Source organism: Egretta garzetta, unplaced genomic scaffold (genome assembly GCF_000687185.1).
Source record: "Egretta garzetta isolate BGI_Z169 unplaced genomic scaffold, ASM68718v1 scaffold56, whole genome shotgun sequence".
In the NCBI taxonomy this organism is placed as follows: Eukaryota; Metazoa; Chordata; class Aves; order Pelecaniformes; family Ardeidae; genus Egretta; species Egretta garzetta.
The window spans coordinates 7,172,332-7,180,392 of NW_009260182.1; the positions used below are offsets into that span (position 1 = coordinate 7,172,332).

At 46.9% G+C, this 8,061-nt stretch overlaps 1 long non-coding RNA gene across 1 annotated transcript; it reads left to right on the plus strand.

Annotated features, from left to right (window-relative positions):
* Window positions 1–201: 201 nt before the first annotated feature.
* LOC118452587 lies at window positions 202–8,055 on the plus strand. Its single transcript, XR_004842400.1, has 5 exons — window positions 202–280; window positions 1,522–1,548; window positions 3,086–3,204; window positions 7,333–7,452; window positions 7,957–8,055. It is a non-coding gene; the product is annotated as an uncharacterized LOC118452587 (long non-coding RNA).
* Window positions 8,056–8,061: the final 6 nt, after the last annotated feature.

The window sequence follows — 8,061 nt, forward strand, 5'->3', positions numbered from 1 at the left end:
CCCATAGTTAACTCCTTAGGGTTCTCATCCCATCTGGAGTCACAGCTTGCTGGCAGCACTGCCCAGAGGCTGTCCTAGCAGGACACGGCTGAGAAATGTGAGCAAGTCCTTGCGTTTCATTGCAGGAAGCGAGAGATACCCGGAATCAGGAAACAGCCAGCCGATGGCAGGGCTGAGGAAGTCGTCAAACAATAGGAACAACAAGGAGAATGAGTTCAGAGAAGCTGGTAGCGTGGCTGAGGGACAGGCTTTTCTGCCAAAGGACCCTGCAGTAAGAAAGGTGAGTGATAAGCTCGGAGCCAGACTCCGAGTGGGACCTGTGGGAGAAGCGGTGCTCAGGCAGATGAGAGCGGGGTGCTGGGAGAACAAGCCAACCCCATCTGCTGCGGGTGGGCTGGGGCAGCCAGGGCCAGGGTGCTCTGTGCCTCTCTGCTCCCAGCCTGGAACGAAGATGATGGCTATGTTTTTATGCCAAGAAAGGCACAAACGGAGCCGTGGGAGAGGAGCACTGCAGACAGCAGCATGGGCTTCAGCCCTCGCTAGCTCCACGTAACTCAAGGCATGAACTCTGTCACAAGTGTCTTCACTACTGCTGCTAGTGAGATTAAACCAATCACACGTGCATTACCACACATACAAACTTTAGCAAGTCAGTCCTTAGTTGGAAACGCTTATTACCAGACTGGCAGCGTTATCAGCCTAATTAGCTCCAGTCCCCAAAGCGTGTTTCAGAGAAACAGTGTTGCTGGAATCCAAGGGAGCCGGGACCAATGCTTTTCCCCTCTCTTTCTTTCCCACTGTTTGTGGCTGCCTCAGCACTTTCAGGTTCCAGTGGGGATCAGAAGCGCTGAAATGCTAGGGCAGAGGCCCTAATCAGAGTATTCCCAGCCCAGCAGGAAAGAGGAAGGAGTAGGTCTGTCATGGGAAAGACCTTCTCATGAAATTTCCACCCCAAAGTTGCAAATAGGTTGCAAACACTTCGATGAACTTCAGAAACCAAATCAAGGCTGAATCCTGAAAGGCGCTCTTGTGCTCTGGCTTGTGTCCAGCCAACATCTGGAGTACGAGCATTATTTTAAGCACATGGGAAGCCCTGATGACTTCACAGAACTGCAGAATCAAGATCCACACTCTTTAAACTGAATCGTCCTTGTGCTCTTTTGTTACACCACACCTTAGTATCGTCACTTAGTATTGCATTTTGTACCCTGAGGATGAAATGCCCCCTTTACTGCTACAGCGCAGGTTCTGTATGGGAAGCCTGCTACACTGGTCCCCAGGCTACTAGGTGCTATACACCTGAACTGGCAGCCTAAATACAAGAGAGAGGGGGGAGGTGGAGGAGGAAAGATGGGATTATCACACACCTGAGGGACTGAATCATAAAGAGATAAAATGACTTGATGGGGGCTATGAGTGGACTCCAGGGCAGAGCTGAGAACAGAGCCCAGTCTGTTCCCCGCACTGAGAGATGGTCTTGCTGTCTTGTTATTTATCAGTGTATTTGACTTTTGTTTTCAGGGTCTGGACATCAGCAAGAACGTATCGGTATGTACTGCCTTTACGAATATATTTAACTTGTAACTGCATTATCAAGGACCAAGCCCCTGTAGTGCACAGCTTTATACATGAGCAAAAGAGGTTCACTGACCCCCAACGTTTACTATCAAAGCAACAGACACACGTGTGTCACGACTTACTGTGTGTGGCCCCTTGTTCTCCCACCCCCCCTGCAGACAGCAGCTAGCTGGCCTTCAGGAACAGGCAGCTCCTCCGGCTTTCTGCGGCATGAGCAGCGCTTGCTTTTCCAGGGCAGCACCAGCACGATGACTGCTGAGACCCCCAAAACCCTTCCACAGCAAACATTAATCCTAGCAGTAAACACAAAGGTTTGATATTTCCGTGAGCAAACAGCCTCGCTTTTACGGGCAATTAACTCGATAGCGCAGAAAGCGGAGTTGCCATTCCCAGCCAAGCCCGTGACCTCAGCCTGGAGGTTTGAACGGAAGGCTAGGCAGAGCCCCGGGACGAGTTCCCGCAATGGGCTCGGCCCGGGCTGGCACACGGCTGGGCAGCCAACGGGTTGTGCTCCCAAGGTGGCCACAAGCCACGATGGGTTGTGCTCCCAAGGCGGCCACAAGCCACGGGGCGATGGCTCTGCTGGTGGCACAGTGGGAAGGCACCTCGGGACAGGGCAGAACAACATCCCCAACGTGACAGCGGTTTGAGAACTGCGCTGAAACGGGAGTAGTTTCTCCCCATTACGCTAGTCCTTGGGCATGATCGGTTTTGTTCTGTTACCAAGGTTTTCCAGCCGTTTCTTTAGGAAATTTAAAACAATGTAGCAAAAAAACATGAATTTTTTCGACTCGTGGCTCCTTTTCAGTTCATGAGTCCAGATGAGCTCAGCCTGGAGAGAACAAACATTAGGGAGGGCCTCCTGAGACTCCCTGACCTCCTGATAATCTCTATTAGCATTTCAAATGGAAGTGCCCAATAGCTGTGGTTTGCAGACGTGACAGGGAAACAAAGGCTTGATCTCTTCTAATTCATGGTCCACAAAAGTCACCACCTTGAAAAGGGCTGACACCAATGCACCTGGCCCAATAGAAAGAGAAGGGAGTCAAGCTGCTTTTTTTGGGTTGTTCTTGTTGTAAAGGCCCCCCTGGGCGCATGTGAGTAGGTAGGAAACCAAACTGATCTTTTCCTTTAGTACAGTATAACAATAAGGTAAAACGTGCCTGAAGGCAGCTACTTGCCCCTCACTCTCCGAAACCTTAAGTCGGAAGGAACAGCAGGGTCCTACACATGGAAATGTTACCAAATGAAATACAAAAAAGGGCAGTATTACTGATGGTTGATCCATCCTGCCTCATTGCATCCTATACAGGTACAGGCTGGCCACTGGGCATCGTTGCAGGGGGTTAAAAATTCTTCTGTGGGACCTGGCTCTTATGTGTCCAAAATAAAGAAGCTCTCCTCTTCCTATCACCCTGGAGTACCCCAAAATCATATGTTGGCCAGATGAGGTCTGCCAGCAGCTAGCCTCTAGTCCTTCAAGCTGTGGTTTCTTTTTACTCCCTAGGGTGAGAGCCATGCTTGGGGGAGAATGAGAGATCTTATGAGGAAGACACGGCTGAGAAACCAGAACAAACTGGGACTGTCCTCCGCTGCTCTGAAGAGGTCCTGCCCACAGTTGTACAGGTAAGGCAGAGCTGTGGGAGGTTGTCTCTTAGCACTGGGGGGAGGCGGTGGGAGATTTACCTCCGTCTGTTGCTGTCTGGAGAAGATCCCTCCTTACCTTCTCTCCATTGCATACAGAGGTCCTGGCCAGCACAGCCATTTGCTTCCTTAGTGTCCAGGTGCTCCAAGATCTCAATGGGATAATGTTACCTGTGTGAGAATAATGGAAACATTAGGGTCCCTAAAAGAAGGTGCTTATCCCCACCAGGGCAAAGGGATGTTGACAGTTAGCCAGAGCCATTCTATAGCCTAATTCTTTGTCTTTCTGCTCCTGCCTAAGCATTACAGTCAAGGTTAATGCTTTCCTCTATCCACCTTGGCACCTTTCAATTCCCTGGAACAGTAACCCATATTGCATCTGATGCATGATGGGATGGGACAGTCAGGATCAGCTGCAAGGTTTCCTGCCAGAGGAAAGGGAGATGAAGTTTGCTGAGCGTGTGCTCACGGGTGGTTGTTGCTCTAGATGAACACTTGGGTCAAGCATGACATCTCATTTCTATAAGAGATCCGTGCTGGTCCCATGGGCAAGTTTGTCTACCAGGCTAGTTACAGCCTGGCCTCTGAGCTACAACGTGTGGTGAGCGTCTGTCCGAGGCAATGGCAGCACTGCCAGCTTCCCTGGGCGCTTGGCCAGTCCTCCCAGCTGGTCTGGTGAATCTGGGGTGTTTGTGTATATAATCAGGTAACAGGAAGAGCCTGGGTATCTTACTCACCAAAGCAGGAGCATTACACGGAGCTGTGCACCTCCCTGTGTTTTTTCAGCTGAGGTCTCAGTAACCTTGAGCAGAACAGCTCAAATGTGCTTAAGCCCTCCTCAGGTTTTAAGAGGGGGTGATGGCGGGGAAACAGCAGTTGTTTAAGCGCTCAGGAATGTCCCATTGTTCCTCTTAGGCAGCCTGTACCTGCCTCACAAAATGCATAAGGGAACTGGGAATCTTGTAATTACAGCTAGGAAAAAAAAAAACCAAACAAAACTCTAGTTCATGGAGTGATTTTTCCAGCTGGGAAAAGCTTGGTTGGGGCCCAAGCACACGTAACATGCGAGCTTCCTCCTATTGTTTGGGAAACTGAAAGAAACACAAAGCAGAAAGAGATCAGACAGTTCCATCTAAAATAGATGGTGAACCAGCTGGGGAAAAAATACACACTCTTGTGAACCTTCCCTCTAAACCTGAATAGAACCAGGACTTTATTTGGGCTTCAGAAAAGCCCTGTCTCCGTAACCTCCCACTTGGCCCTTTCTCTGCAGCGCTGAGGACTGCTGGTGCTCGCTGGGTGAGAATTGCAGGCTCGCTCCTCAGCTGCCTGAATCGATGCACTTCCAACGAAGGGCCAGCCCAATAGCTCCTAACAGAAATAGCTTTTGCTACTTTCACACGTGTACTGGACAACTACTGCTGTCATGGAAATGCTGTACAAGATGCCAAATGGATGATTTTTTACCTGGCTGTAACTGGGCAACCCCACTGACACCGGGCTTTTCACTGGTGCCTGGAAAAGCTGGGCACCTTGCTCCTATGGCATTTTGGATACATAGCTGTCCTCAGGCTCCTTTGAAATAAAAAGTGAGGCTTAGTGGATCAACAACAGCCCTGCAAATGCTGCTGGACAGAGAAAGCCAGGCCCTTCCTACAGCAGTACCAGAATGGTAAAGCAAGAAAATCTCGCTTGTCTGCAGCTCTTGGCAAAGCAAACGTTGAAGCCCTGATACTCTCAGCATTTAAAGCCACTGTCTTTGTTATAATTTAGGAAACATGTTTGTCCTGGCTCCTGATCCTGTTTGTACCTGCAGGCATATGGAATTGGCTGGCTTTGGCTTACCCAGGCTTCCTTGGGCTCAGAGACATCTCCCAAGGTCTTGAACTGGAACAGGTTGGAGCCTGGTGCCCTGTATTAACATACAGCTCTGAAGGAAGCAGAGATTTGTTGCTTTTGACACCCAGTCCCACTTGAGTCATTTGGGCAATTAAAGAAAGTCTCTGTTTTTGTTTTTTTAACTAGGTCAAAGCAAATCCCCTTTCATGCTCCCACTCTCTGTATGATGAATGATCTGCTCCAGGGTAGTTGTTTTGTTTTTCTTTTCTGTCTTTTTTTTTTTTTTTTTTAACATCCATAAAAGAATTCTCATAGTAGAGAGAAAACTTGGTTCTTCCAGCAGGAGAGAGGGGAGCCTGCCAAGGTAAACACACCGGCACAAGACTTGGTGGTTTGTCATACATTGTTCTAAACAGGCTCAGGTTTTCATTTCATTTTCTTTTTCCTGCTAGTACGTTTAATCCTGCAAAGCAATGTCTATTTTGTACAAAGGGCTGGAACAGGCTGATGAATGACTTGATCATGATGTTATGAACTTCAGCAGCACATGGACCTGGATCTGACCTATGGCAGAAAAAGCAGATTTCTTCCCCAAATCATTGCAGAATGATCCTTCCACAGAGAGCAAAGAACTTACTTCCAGCTCAAATGACCCCCATGACAAGAACTTTTTGCCTTTCCCCTGTGATTGGTTTTAGTGACAGAAGGCTGTTCTCAAATAATAGTGGAGCAGCATACAGTCAAATACTTGCCTGTGTTAAACAATTACAGTCTGATGCTGCTTTGACCAGTAAGGAGAGAATCCAGCCTGGCCTGTGAAAGCTGGGCTGCAAATTCTGCAGGAGGCTACCTTGGGCAATTTATTGCCTGTATGTTGCCACTCCATCTGACATGATAAAATGTGTGACGTTGTCTCTGGCTAAAATGGTGTTACAGAGGATCCCCAAAAATCCAGGGTCAAGGAGGAGCACGTTAGCACCTCCCTATCATTTGTCCTTGCTTTCCCTAGCTCCCCGTGAGGACAAACGGATGAGACATTCGGTCTCCCGCTACTTGCGGTGGCTGCTGCTGAGAAGCAGACCAGCCCAGCAGCTCTTCCAGCCCTGGCAGAAATACAGAGGCAGCCATCTCCATTAAAGCAATGGTGCTCAGGAGCTTTTCTGATGCTATCCCCAACCCTTTTTCCAGGGCAGGATCTAATTTGGGAAACTTTGGGCAATTGGCATTCCGGTGCAGACACACCCACCTGTGTCTCTATGGGAGTTGCAACTTTAATGCAGCTGCGTGGGAATGAGATAACCTCAAATTACGATATCTTTCATGGTAAGGGTGCTGGTTTCAGTTTGATAGCCACCAAAAGCTTGCTGCTTAGTGGTTAGGGGTGAAGTAAGTTAGGAAGGACAGTGCAGTTCTAACATCAAGGTGGAAATTTCACTGTTCCATTGTAAAAGGATTCAGAGCTGAACAAAACAAAAGAATCATACAATATTTAGATTATAAAGAAAACAAATTAGTAGCTAGCAAAATAAAAGTCTGCACCACATCAGTCAGGACTTTGAGTTGAAAAATTTTTGAGATCAAAGATTTGAAATAAGTAGCTATTATTATTATTTGAAATATATGAAATATTATTTGAAATAAATAGCTATTCACTAGTCTGTAAATAGCTTTGAAATATTACATTAATAAATGCCCAAACTACAGCTTTTCTTTTTTAAAAAGCAGCTATTTTTAAAGTATTCCAAAAGGTTTGGCTTTCATAAGTCCCGGAGGCCTGAGCTAACTAAGCCGTTACAACCAAATAGGTTGCATTGCACTTATTTAAATTGTATGTAATAAATAACGAACAAAAAATTAAGCTGGAGACAGCATACAGCAGCTAGCTTAGCAGTGTTCTTCAAAACGTCTCATTTCCTACCTACTACTTCAGGCCAGAGTTTTTAACCTCCCTGTGACATGCACCCACCAGGCTCTCCTCCTCGCTCCCAGCTAGGCAGAACATACTGGTTGCTCTCAACAAAATGATGTTTGTGTCCGTCCATTACGTTGTGACTCCATGCCAAGCACTACATTTTGTAGCTTTTTTTTTTTTTTTGGATGCTGCCACAAATATTTGGACAGCATCTGTTTTGGAATTTCAAATTGGAGAGAGGGAAGCTGCTTTGGGTGCAGCTTGGATGTTGGGTACATATGCACAGCATATTAATGCTAAAAACACAGCCATGCCTTCTGACCGCTGTCAACTTTAATTGTATTTTTCCATTTGTTAAGGCCAGATATTATGTCTTCAGAACTGAGGAAAACTGAGAGGAACTCCATGATCGTTCTGGGGCAAAATACAAAGAATGAAAACATATGGCCTTTCTGATAACCCAAGTCAAATGGAACAAGGTAAAATAAGCAAAGCAGCATGTGTTTCTTTGTGGGTTGGGTTTGGGGTGTGTGTGTGTGTGTTTTGCCTCTTTTCAGCACAGAAATGAGACAGTCCTGTTCCTGCATCCAGACACGCTCCAACATGCAAAACCAGGCACAAATCAGATTTTTGAAGTACAAATTATATGGATTTATGCTAGCTGAGGACTGGCCCATATACTTTCATTTCAATAGTCCCTCACTTTAAAAAAACCCCACAGTTTAAAGGAATCTATAGTCATATGGGCTACATCATGCAGCCTTTGTACAAGAGTACAGCAGCAAATTCATTTATCTGCAGTAAGTCAAAAGACTCCCAAATAATAAGCCAACCAGATGTCTTGGGAAAGAGACGATCTGCCCGTAATCAAGACTAAGTGAACCAGGCTCAGCCTCATCTTCCACCTTCCCAACTCAGCCCATGGGTTAAATGCAGAGAAACCCTTTCTAATCTCTCACATTCACTGCATGTTTCTGTTTCAGAAAGGCAAAGCGGGAACAAATGGACACAAACCCAAGAACCCCGGGGTTACTTTGCACAACCTGCATCCTACAGTTGTCAACAGAGCAGCTCCAATTTGAGCGTTG